Source organism: Quercus robur, chromosome 11 (genome assembly GCF_932294415.1).
Source record: "Quercus robur chromosome 11, dhQueRobu3.1, whole genome shotgun sequence".
NCBI lineage: Eukaryota > Viridiplantae > Streptophyta > Magnoliopsida > Fagales > Fagaceae > Quercus > Quercus robur.
The window spans coordinates 28,697,549-28,710,934 of NC_065544.1; the positions used below are offsets into that span (position 1 = coordinate 28,697,549).

At 35.8% G+C, this 13,386-nt stretch overlaps 1 pseudogene; it reads left to right on the plus strand.

Moving 5' to 3' along the window:
- Positions 1–344: 344 nt before the first annotated feature.
- LOC126704911 (pentatricopeptide repeat-containing protein At3g18970-like) lies at positions 345–12,187 on the plus strand (annotated as a pseudogene).
- Positions 12,188–13,386: the final 1,199 nt, after the last annotated feature.

The following is a 13,386-nucleotide window of genomic DNA, read 5'->3' on the forward strand; positions in this document are numbered from 1 at the left end:
AACTTAAATAAGATATTTGGTGCAAAATTAGATAACAATTAGAATCTAATTTAAAATTTAATTGAATTTCTTACTGCTTTGACTCTATATATATATATATATATATATAGATTTAAACAGCCGAATGACATTTTTGTCTAACAGCCTTTTTTTTTTTTTTTTTGAGCTTAGGCTTTATAGTTATTGTAGTTATCATATAGTAGTATATATTATTGGCTAGCTCAGACATTTTGTTTTCATGTATAAGATGGTTTCACACGAAGTGGGTGGAAAAACACAAAATAGGATACCATTCTAGAGATGATATTCTTGCATGTTGCTTATAATTTACTTGAGACTTATTAATGTCATATATGTTAACCTATTTTCTTGGTCTATCATTGCTAGTCCAAGAACCACTCATATGCCCTCCCCTCCCAAGACTAATTTGTTTCTCCCTCTTAAACCAGATCAAACCCAAAACTGCACACAACCTCAAATAAATCCATGCCCCCAATGGCCTCAAGTCACCCCCTCTTTTTGCCAAACTCATTGACCAATACTGTGCCGTTTCATCATCTCCCTATGCCTATTTAGTATTCAAACACTTTGGGCAGCCAAACGTGTTCCTCTTTAACACTTCGATACGATGTACTCAACCTAAAAACTCACTTCTCGTTTTTGCCAATTGGGTTTCAAGGAGGGGGCTTAGTGTTTGATGATTTTACGTACTCATATTTTGATTCTTGGAGCTTGTGCTAGACAGGGGCGGACCCAGGATTTTTAGTTGGGGAGGGGGGGGGGGGGCCGGAGATAAACGAAAAAAAAAAAAAATTCAAATACGCATCCATATAGTATTAATAAACTATCCACCAAGACAAATACCAAAAAATCATTGTTTCTTAATATATTAAGATACAATCATCTACTAACAAAAACAAAAGACACGAAACACTATTATTTCTTTATACAATCATTTATGAAAAGGGAACTCGACGCTCTTCCAAATTTTCAAAATTATCTATGATTGAATCAAAACTAAATGTTGAACCTATATCCTTTTCAATGTATAATATCAAAGAGTCCGTCAAAAAATCATTTTCCATTTTGTTTCGAAGGTTAGTTTTGACAATTTTCATAACTGAAAATGCTCGTTCTATAGTAGCAGTAGAAACTGGAAGAGTAAGCACAAGTCTCACTATTCTATAAACAAGTTTGTAGTGTTCTAAATTTCCAGTTCTCACTAACCATTGAGACAACTCAGATAAACTTTTCAATTTTTTGAACTCTGGATCCTGGATTACATTGTGCTCAAAATGATAAAGCTCCTTCTCCAACATTTGTTTGTCATAATCTGTGAAATCTTGTAAATAGAAATTCTTTACCAACAAACAAAGATCACTACTTCTGAAAGATTTTAATGCCTCTCGAGGTTCTAAAGCTGAGCTAAGCCTAAGTAACTCCATTGCATCTTCATTAAATCGATAATTTAGTTCCTGTAGTTGAGAATCTATTGTAGCATAAAAAATATTTACACGATAATGATGCTCAATTGTAACGTTATCTTGTTGATTACGAGCTCAACCTCGCCTCGCAACATAACGAGCATTCATATCCAAGACATCAATGCAATGCTTCTCACAAAATGATATCACAATGGTGAGTAAGCCATCCCACCCATCATCTCTAAATTTTTGGATAAGTGCTTTAGTAGATGAAACTAAATGCATGACATTTAAAATGTCTTGAGATTGGCTTTGCAAAGCTTGACAAAGTTTATTAGTGATCTCCATAGTTTCCTTCTCAAGATGCAAGATGAAGACAAATTCAAATGAAGTTAAACCCTCATAAGCTGACTTTGCTTCTGCCCGATGTTCTCCATCAATTGCATCATCAATTATATTTTGTAAAACTTCAACAGTTGAAGTAAACATCCTTAATAAACTAGAAACTGATCTAAAATGTGAACTCCAACTTGTTTCTACAGGTCGTTGTAAAGTGCCAATTTGATTAAGTCCACTTCCAGTCTCAAGCTCTTCAAGATCAATCAAACGTGCTATTTCATTAGCATTGGCAACTTTCAATTGCTCATTGCGCTTGCATGAAACATTAACAATTTTGATCAGAAAAAGTAATGTAAGAAAAAAATGACTAATGGGAACAACTTGTTTTGATGCTTTTACTAATGCCAATTGTAAGCGATGTGCAAAACAACGGATGTAGTAAGTATATGGGTAATCATTCAAAATCAAAACTTGTAATCCATTCCACATACCTCGCATGTTGCTTGCTCCATCATATCCTTGCCCTCAAATATTTTGTATATCTAAGTAATGTTGAGATAACAAAGAATATATCCTCTTCTTTAGAGTCAAAGCCGCAGTGTCAACAACATGAGTAAGCCCAAAAAAACGTTCTTTCACAAAGTCTTCTACATCAATATATCTAAAAACCACAGCTATTTGCTCTTTCATAGACTCATCACGAGCTTCATTAACCATTATGCAAAACTTTGCATCACCAATTTCTTCCCGAATGGCCTTCTTCACTTTGACTAAGAAAACATGTAGAATTTCCTTTTGAATCCTAGGTGATGTGTAGGTTGCATTTTTGGGAGCTTTTTCTATTATTTCAGCAACCTTCTCATTCCAAAAAGTCATAATACCCAATGATTCTAAAAAGTTCCCACGATTTAATGAACTAAAACTTTCATCTTGACCTCTAAAAACTAAGCTTGAAAGACAAGGTATTAGACAATAAAAACTGTGGCCTTCAGTTGCAACCGATTATTTGCAATTTGTTCAACAGTGAAATGATCAATTACCCTTTGTAAATGCTGCCATTGGTTCATCAAATCCTTACACATTTGCTCAGCAACTCTATGAACTGAGTTAGAATTTTTTCCTATATGACCTTGAAAATAACAATCTTTGCCCCCAACCTTTCTCCAATTTCTAAATCCACCAACAATGAATGTATTTTGTCCCACAACCCCATTTGAATTATAAAAGACAAAGCATGGTAGACAATAAGCTACATCTGTCGTAGGAGAATATTCAAGCCATGTTGAATAATTTCCAAACCAAGAAGCTTGAAAGCTACGATTGTGCTTTCCACTTTTTTTGAATGTCTTTAGAGAAGGTTGGTGCGGACCTTTTATAATGTAAGCTCGTCGAATTTCATCACGTTGATTAACATGATATTCCAATATTTGTTTGCGTGTTCCAGGATCATAATCCAAAGAATCAAGGTCAATTCTTTGAAATTGTGTTTAAGAGATTGGAACATTGACATTTTCCGGAATTGGAACATCAACATTTTCCGGAATTGGAACATCAACATTTTCTAGAATTGGAATAGCAACATTAGTTGTTGGCAATTCCACGTTAACTTTGGAAGAATTTGAAGTTGAACCTTTTCTTTTGAAAAAATCAAGCATTGTAATTGATTTTTTCATGATCTACAAATAAAATAAAAATCATATAAGAATCACCGTTATTTTCTTAAATTTGTGTGACAATTTTCTATATTATATGATTTGTTTTTTTTTCTTTTTGTCTTTGGTCTGCCTTTATTTATGTCTTTGTGTTTGGTTGGTCTGCCTTTATTTATGTCTTTGTGTTGTCTCTGCCTTTATTTATGTCTTTGTGTCTTTGTGTTGTCTCCATCTTTTTAATTCTGACTCACTAACCCAATGAATCCCACTATCGACACTGCTAACGAAAACTTTTCTTAACTTTACCTCTTTCTCTTTCTTTTTTTTTTTTTTTTTTTCCTGTCACTTGTCCGTTGCCCAACTCCACTTGCCCTATTATGCCCAACTATCAGTCAACAAAGAAAAAACTATCTCTACAAACTCTACTCTCTCTCTCTCTCTCTCTCTATCTCTCTTATCTATATAATGCAAGAGAGAGAGTCACAAACATAGAGTGATAGTCACAAAGCCAAAAAGCCCAAAAAAAAAAAAAAAGCCACCATAGGCAGCACAGATTCAATTCACAATCACCAACATCAGTTCAGTTCATCACTCATCAGTAAAAACACAAACATGAAATAACACAAGTCCACAAGGCATAAGCACAGTTTCTGTGAATCTTAGATTCTTAGATCACAAGCACAGATTCTTAGTTTCTGTGATAAGAGTAAATACCTGTGAGTGTGATGGGTCTCCGTGGGCGGTGGCGGCGGCGGCGGCAAGTGGGTCTCGCGTGGCGGCGTGGGTTTCGCCAGCATGGGTACTAGACTAGGTAACAAGATGATTAGATGAAGATGGGTCTCTGGTCTCTCAAGCGTCACGGACCACAGCGTCAGCAGCGACATGGCTCTCTATCTCTCTGTCTCTCTCCGTCACGGCGACACGGGTCTTCGATCAAGATGGGTCTCTTCGTCTTTGAGTACTCTCTATCTCTCTGTCTTGCCTTTCACTTTTTTTTTCCTTCGCTTTTTGCTTTCTCCATTTGGTTTTAGACTGCTGAGACTTAAGAGCCGAGGTTTTTTTTTTTTTTTTTTTTTTTTTTTTACATGGGTCATGGGCTCCTGGCCAGATGATGGGCTAGGGGTTCATGATTTTTGGGAGGGGGCCCGAGCTAAAAATTAGGGGGGCTCGAGCTAAAAACTCAAGGGGGGCCCAAGCCTTTTTTTTTGGGAAAATTTTACTTGCTAATTTTTTTTTCTTTTTTTAGGCCCAGGCCCCCTTAGCCCTCTACCTAGGTCCATCCTTGGTGCTAGAGCTCCTTCGTTGGCAACATTATGGTAAGGGAGACAGATACATGGACAAGTTTTGAGACATGGTGTTATGTCAAATATTTTGGTGCAAACCACAATGATACATTTTTATGCTAATAGTAAGGATGTTTTTTCGGCACGAAGAGTGTTTGATGAAATGGTGGTGAGAGTAATGTTACATGGAATGCAATGATTACTGGTTATTGTACACAAAGAAAAAGGACTAAGGAATATGCCCATGATGCATTGGTGTTGTTTCAAGATGTGTTTGTGGAGTGAAAATGACTGATACTACATTGGTTTGTGTTCTTTCTGCTACTTCTCAATTAGGTGTGTTAGAATCTGGGGCTTGTGTTCATGGCTATATTGTGTGCCCGAGAATGATGTATTTATTGGCGCTGGCTTAGTTGATATGTAGTCAGAATGTGGGTGCCTGCAGGGACGGACCCAAGTAGAAGGCTAAGGGGGCTCGAGCCCCCCCTGGGCCCAAAAAAAAATTTTTTTAGCAAGTAAAATTTTTCCAAAAAAATAAAAAAAGGGCTTGGCCCCCCCCTGAAATTTTTGCTCCGGCCCCCCTCCCAAAAATCATGAACCCCCCTTCCCCTAGCCCATCATCCGGCCTCCCAAAAATCAGGAACCCCCCTTCCCCTAGCCCATCATCCAGCCAGCTCAGAGCAGAGCCCATAACCCATGTCAATCCGGAAAAAAAAAAAAAAAAAAAAAAAAAAAAAAAAAAAAAAAAAAAAAAAAAAAAAAAAAAAAAAAAAAAAAAAAAAAACTCAGCTCTCAACAGTCCAAAACCAAACGGAGAAAACAAAAAACAAAGGAAAAAAAAGAAAAAAGAAAGGAAAGTGAGAGACTGAGAGGTGAGAGCTGCGAGATAGTCAGATAGAGATAGAGAGTACAGTGATTAGTTCAGAGGCCCGTGTCGATGTCGTCGTGACGGAGAGAGACAGAAAGCGGTGTCGCCATGACGGAGAGAGACAGAGAGAGAGACGAGAGCGAGAGAGTGCGAATTGCGAACCCAGCTTCGAGCGAGACCCATGCCGGCGAGAGCGAGACCCACGCTGCCACGCGAGACGAGATCCACTTGCCCCCGCTGCCGCCGGTTGCCGTTGCCCGATCTGCCCAGCCCAGCTTCGAGCCTTCACAGAATCACAGTTCACAGGTATTTACTCTTTAACTCTTATCTTTTCCTTCAAATTTCAAAACCTTGTGATCTGAGAATCAAAGAAACTGTGCTTGTGCCTTGTGGACTTGACTTGTGGTGTTTCATGTTTGTGTTTTTACTGATGAGTGAATAGTGATGAACTGAACTAATTTGGTGATTGTGAATTGAATCTGTGCTACGGCTGTTGCCTGTGGTGTTTTTTTTTTTTTTTTTTTGGCTTTGTGACTTTGTGTTTGTGACTCTTGCATTATATAGATAAAAGAGATAGATAGAGAGAGTAGAGATTGTAGTGATAGTCAGATGGTTTTTTCTTTGTTGACTGGTAGTTGGACATAATAATAGGGAAAAGTGGAGTTGCTGTTGGGCAACAGACAAGTGACAGGGAAAAAAAAAAAAAAAAAAAGGTAAAGTTAAGAAAAGTTTTTGTTAGTAGTGCTTGACTGTCTGTAGTGGGATTCATTGGGTATTTGGGTTAGTGGGTCAGAATTAGGAAGATGAAGACAAGAGACAACACAAAGATACAAAAGACATAAAAGACATAAATAAAGGAAGAGACAACACAGAGACATAAATAAAGGCAGTCCAAACACAAAGACATTAAAGGCAGACCAAAGACAAAAAGAAAAAAAATAAATCATATAATATAAAAAATTGTCACACAAATTTAAAAAAATAACGGTGATTCTTATATAATTTTTATTTTATTTGTAGATCATGAAAAAATCAACTACAATGCTTGATTTTTTCAAAAGAAAAGGTTCAACTTCAAATTCTTCCGAAGTCAACGTGGAATTGCCAACAACTAATGTTGCTATTCCAATTCCGGAAAATGTGGATGTTCCAATTCTGGAAAATGCGGATGTTCCAATCTCTCAAACACAATTTCAAAGAATTGACCTTGATTCTTTGGATTATGATCCCGGAACACGCAAACAAATATGGAAATATCATGTTAATCAACGTGATGAAATTTGACGGGCTTACATTAAAAAAGGTCCGCACCAATCTCCTCTAGAGACATTCAAAAAAAGTGGAAAGCGCAATCGTAGCTTTCAAGCTTCTTGGTATAGAAATAATTCAAAATGGCTTGAATATTCTCCTACAACAGATACAGCTTATTGTCTACCCTGCTTTGTCTTTCATAATCCAAATGTGGTTGTGGGACAAAATACATTCATTGTTGGTGGATTTAGAAATTGGAAAAAGGTTGGGGGCAAAGATTGTTCTTTTCAAGTTCATATAGGAAAAAATCCTAACTCAGCTTATAGAGTTGCTGAGCAAATGTGTAAGGATTTGATGAACCAATCGCAGCATTTGCAAAGGGTAGTTGATCATTTCACTACTGAACAAATTGCAAATAATTGGTTGCAACTGAAGGCCACAATTTTTATTGTCCGATATCTTGCCTTTCAAGCTATAACTTTTAGAAGTCGAGATGAAAGTTTTAGTTCATTAAATCGTGGGAACTTTCATGAATCATTGGGTATTGTGACTTTTTGGAATGAGAAGGTTGCTGAAATAATAGAAAAAGCTCCAAAAAATGCAACCTACACATCACCTAGGATTCAAAAGGAAATTCTACATTTTTTCTCAGCCAAAATGAAGAAGGCCATTCAGGAAGAAATTGGTGATGCAAAGTTTTGCATAATGGTTGATGAAGCTCGTGATGAGTCCATGAAAGAGCAAATGACTGTGGTGTTTAGATATGTTGATGCAAAAGACTTTGTGAAAGAACGCTTTTTTGGACTTATTCATGTTGTTGACATTGCAGCTTTGACTCTAAAGAATGGGATATATTCTTTGTTATCTCAATATTGCTTAGATATACAAAATATTCGAGGGCAAGGATATGATAGAGCAAGTAACATGCGAGGTATGTGGAATGGATTACAAGTTTTGATTTTGAATGATTGCCCATATGCTTACTATATCCATTGTTTTGCACATCGCTTACAATTGGCATTAGTAAAAGCATCAAAACAAGTTGTTCCCATTAGTCATTTTTTTCTTACATTGCTTTTTCTGATCAAAATTGTTAATGCTTTATGCAAGCGCAATGAGCAATTGAAAGTTGCCAATGCTAATGAAATAGCACGTTTGATTGATCTTGAAGAGCTTGAGACTGGAAGTGGACTTAATCAAATTGGCACTTTACAACGACCTGTAGAAACACGTTGAAGTTCACATTTTAGATCAGTTTCTAGCTTATTAAGGATGTTTAGTTCAACTGTTGAAGTTTTACAAAATATAATTGATGGTGCAATTGATGGAGAAAATCAGGCAGAAGGAGAGTCAGCTTATGAAGGTTTAACTTCATTTGAATTTGTCTTCATCTTGCATCTTGAGAAGGAAACTATGGAGATCACTGATAAACTTTGTCAAGCTTTGCAAAGCCAATCTCAAGACATTTTAAATGCCACGCATTTAGTTTCATCTACTAAAGCACTTATCCAAAAATTTAGAGATGATGGATGTGATGGCTTACTCACCACTGTGATATCATTTTGTGAGAAGCATCGCATTGATGTCTTGGATATGAATGCTTGTTATGTTGCGAGGCGAGGTCGAGGTCGTAATCAACAAGATAACGTTACAAATGAGCATCATTATCAAGTAAATATTTTTTATGCTACAATAGATTCTCAACTATAGGAACTAAATTATCGGTTTAATGAAGATGCAATGGAGTTACTTAGGCTTAGCTCAGCTTTAAAACCTCGAGAGGTATTAAAATCTTTCAGAATTAGTGATCTTTGTTTGTTGGTAAAGAATTTCTTTCCACAAGATTTCATAGATTATGACAAACAAGTGTTGGAGAAGGAGCTTTATCATTTTGAGCATAATGTAGTCCAAGATCCAGAGTTCAAAAAATTGAAAAGTTTATTTGAGTTGTCTCAATGGTTAGTGAGAACTGGAAATTTAGAACACTACAAACTTGTTTATAGAATGGTGAGACTTGTGCTTACTCTTCCAGTTTCTACTGCTACTACAGAGCGAACATTTTCAGCTATGAAACTTGTCAAAACTGAACTTCAAAACAAAATGGAAGATGACTTGTTGAATGACTCTTTGATGTTATACATTGAAAAGGATATAGCTTCGACATTTAGTTTGGATTCAATAGTAGATGATTTTGAAGATTTGAAAGAGCGTTGAGTTCCCTTTTCATAGATGATTGTATAAAGAAACAATAGTGTTTCGTATCTTTTGTTTTTGTTAGTAGATTGTATCTTAATATATTAAGAAACAATGATTTTTGGGTATTTGTCTTGGTTGATAGTTTATTAATACTATATGGATGCATATTTGAAAAGTTTTTTTTTTGCTTATCTCCGGCCCCCCCGGCTTAAAATCCTGCTTTCTTCCCTGGGTGCCTGGAGACTGCTTTATCTATTTTTTGGCAAATGAATGAGAGTAATGTCTTGACTTGGACAGTAATGTCAAGTGGACTAGCTATCTATGGAAAAGGAAAGGAAGCTTTTAAGCTTTTGGAGACAATGGAGACTTATGGTGTTAAACCCAAAGCAGTAACTTTTACTAGCTTGTTATCAGCTTGTTGTCATGTAGGGCTTGTTGAAGAAGGTCTACATTTGTTTGATATGATGAAGAGCAGTGGTGACTCTAGGAATTTTGTCCAAGGTGTTCTTATTCCACTTTGAAAAAATTTCGGGTCATTTCGGCCTATTTCGGATGTTTCGGGACGTTTCGGTAAATACCGGCCGAAATTCAAGATTTGGCCAGTATGAAGTTTGTGCTTAAAAAAAAAAAAAAAAAAAAGTTCTTAAAACCAAAACAAATTTGCACTCTGTACACCGAAAAACCTCAAAAGGAAAAAAAAAATGAAAAGAAATGAAATGAACAAAGGTACCTAACAATAAACTATAAGTTCTTTTGAAATATTAATAAAATTAGTAATTATTATTGTTTAGTTTTTTTGCTGAATAATATTTCAAATGAACTTATAGTTTATTGTTTAGTTTTTTCATAAATTTGTTTGTCTTTTATAAACTATAATTTGTTGTATTGTTGTGTCATTAATTATTAAATTATTAATTGTTGTTTAGCTTAACATAATTTAATTTGTTTGTCTTTTATAATGTATTGATTAATTATTTATACTGCTTTAATTATTGTTGTTTAGCCTAACAATAAACTATATTGCTTTAATTTGTTATATTGTTTAGCCCCATGTGCACATTACACTAAAAGAGCCATTGATGTGCACATTACACACCCCATGTGTAGCACAATAATTAAAGCACTAAAGCAGTGTAATGTGCAACCCGGCCCTATGTGCCCATCTACCCCCACCCCACTCAACACACAAGCACGCTTCATGCTTGATGCGCCCTGTCAATCAGAAAATTTCACAATCACACATTACACTAAAAGACAATTAATATCTCACCAACACCAACACACTACACACACCAACACCAATGGATAAGATAAACTGATAAAGCCAAATTCAAAAAGTCAAAAACAGACAAAAAAATTAATAAAGCTAAAGTTCGGCCAATCACAGATAGAGAGAGTTTCATTCATTTCATAAGAGAGAGAGTTACTCTTATTAAAGAATAAAGAGAGAGAGAGAGAGAGAGAGAGTTTCATTCATTTCAGTTCAGATAGAGAGAGAGAGTGAGAGACTGAGAGAGAGAAGTTTCAAGTTAGCTTAGTAAAATGAAATACCTTGAGGGAGGGAGCACCGGAGTAGCCGAGTAGGGAGGCCTGAAGGCTGAGGCCGTTGAGGCAGTGAAGAGGCGACGAGCGACGCGGAGGGGCGAGCGAGCGATGACGACGATTTGGATTGGGCCGATCCGATCCGATCTGGAGATTCTCTGATGACGTGACCGATCCAATCTCCATCTGTTGGCTGGAGGCTCAAGTAGTGTTGCTTTGAGAGTGAGGGACTAGGGCGTTACTGTCTTTAGGTTTGCTTTAGGCCCTTTAGTGATTTTTTTTTTGGATAAAGCCTTTAGTGATTTATGATTTAGACCTTTAGGGACTGAGGCGTTGCTGTGTGTGTGTGTTTTTTTTTGTTTTTTTTTTTTATTTTTATTTTTTTTAAGAATCCGTGGGTTTGCTACCTCTGTAATCTGTTGGGCTTGCCGTGGGCTTGGCTCTGTTACAAATTTTTTTTTTTGTTGCTTGAAAGTAGAACAAATAAATTTTTTTTTTTTTTTTTAATTTGAGGGTGTTCCTAATTTTGTGATTGAGGGTGTTCCTAATATAGAGCAAATATAAAAAATTAAAAAAAATTAGTTTTTTTTTTTTTTTTTTTTTTTTTTTTTTTTTTTTCAGTTCAAGGTGTTCCTGGGAACACCCTAAGTTGCATGTGATGTTGCCACTAATGAAGAGTAAATTTGGTCTTGCCTGTGATGCAACATTATGGCTGCATGCATGGTTGATCTTCTTGGTCGTGCTAGGCACTTAAAAGAAGCGTATGAATTTATAATGAAGATGCAAATGGAACCAGATGCTATAATGTGGAGGAGTTTACTAAGTTCTTGCAAAGTTCATGGGGATGTCACAATGGGTGAGAAGGTGGGGAAGCTTCTCCTCCAGCTTCAGCAGAGAAGAGTACTGCAAATTTGACTGTTAGGAGTGAAGACTATGTAGCTTTGTCAAATGTTTATGCTACAGTAGAAAGGTGGGAGGATGTGGAGATGGTGAGAGGAGATGAAGGCCAAGGGGGTAGAGAACAAACCTGGTTGTAGTTCAGAACAAATCGTAAGCAATTATCTTTTGGATTCATTGTAGGTCTTGAACTTGGTATCAAGTGGTTGTAGTTAGTGCCTATTTGAAATATTCACTTAGAAAAAATTTATCGAAATGAAATTAACTCAACTGTAAGAAGGGAGAATGGTACTAAGGAAGATCCACACGACATCAATAAACTTTTCATTCAACTTACACTCAAGTTTCTGACTAAGCGGGTGAACTTTATGTGGTTTAAACATCCTCATCTTCTTGTTACAGTTGTACCAAATCTGGTGTATATTAGAGTTTATATTTGCAATCAATGTGAACTACTTGGGTTAGCGTAACCTTGATTAGAAACATCTCAATTCTTGCAAACTTCGAGTGTTGGCAACCTTGCTTGGTCTTTGTGGCCATTCTGTGCAAGTTTGCTACAATTTTAATTGGCAAAGGTGGTATTGACCAATGGCTATATTGAGTGACTGGATAAGTAGTGGCTTTGGTATTATGTACGTTCAATTAGTTTCTATTCAATAAAACTCGATGCTATATGTCAAGGATTTTCTTGTGTTAGATATTTAATTTTTGTGGGTTTAGTTACTTTTTTTTTGTTTCGGGCTAAAACCCATATGGGTTTTCTAGGTGCCTAGAGATTAGGGCTGCTTGTTAGTGTTATTTAAAAATAGTTATCGTTGTTTAAACAACACATGGAAGATATGTGGGACGAATTGTGATGACTGTGTGTTCTTAGTTCTTGAATTCGGTCAAATCTAACTTTAGTGGGAGTAAAACTCTAAATATTGTTAAAGAGTGACAACAGTTTATCAGGAAAGAGAAAAGAGAAGCTGGCTGGAGCTATCCCTTTTAACAGCAGAAAAGATTCATGTAAATTCTTGTTCGAACCACATTACCACATTGTGTAATTTGATGAAAAATGATTAGCAATAGAAGTGTTGATTTTTTTTCTTCCTTGCCTCTTCATTTCTTGAAGTTTATCTTTTCCTTATGGGGCTTTAACTAAGCCAAATGACATATTTTAAATCAATTATTATTATTATTATTATTATTATCATTCCAAATTAAAACAGTTACTTATATAAAATTTATAAAAATAATCATAAATTCCTTTAATATAGATAATTAATATATAAATTTTACTCTATAATCAATATGGTTAATTCAATGAATTAATATTTTGATATAAATACAAACCTTGTTGAGAACTAAAATCTATATATATATTGATTATCAATTGGAGGTTGACCAAATATACATTACTGAAAATCTACAAGAAAAGTAGACTACAAAATTTGAACACAAATTTATAATAATAAATAAATAAATAAAATCACAGCTTCAGCTTTATGCTTTCTAAAGCAACACAAGGGCAAAACGGAGTTGTCCTTTGTTTGTAGCAGTAGAAGAAGAGGCGTCTTCACAAGCTTGTTGGCCAACTTGGAATGACCAAAGTTGCACTAAATCACCTTCCTTGAGATCATTCGACAGTCGAACATTGTTCCAACCGGTTCTCAATGCATATGTTGAACTTGTATTTCCCGTATCCTTAGGCATGTCCCACTGAATCAAAACTACATCATTAAAAATTTGAAGCTTGGGATCGATGAGTCTCGCAGGGATTTCTTGTCATGCTCTAAGTTCCTTTTTCTCTTGCTCAGACAAGATATCCTCCCTCACTATTTGTCTCAAAGGTATTGAAAACCGGTTGTTACCCTTTGTTATGTCAGTCTTGAACAGCTTTTTCTGTATCACCAGCAATTCATCACACCCATTCAATGTATTGATCACATCCT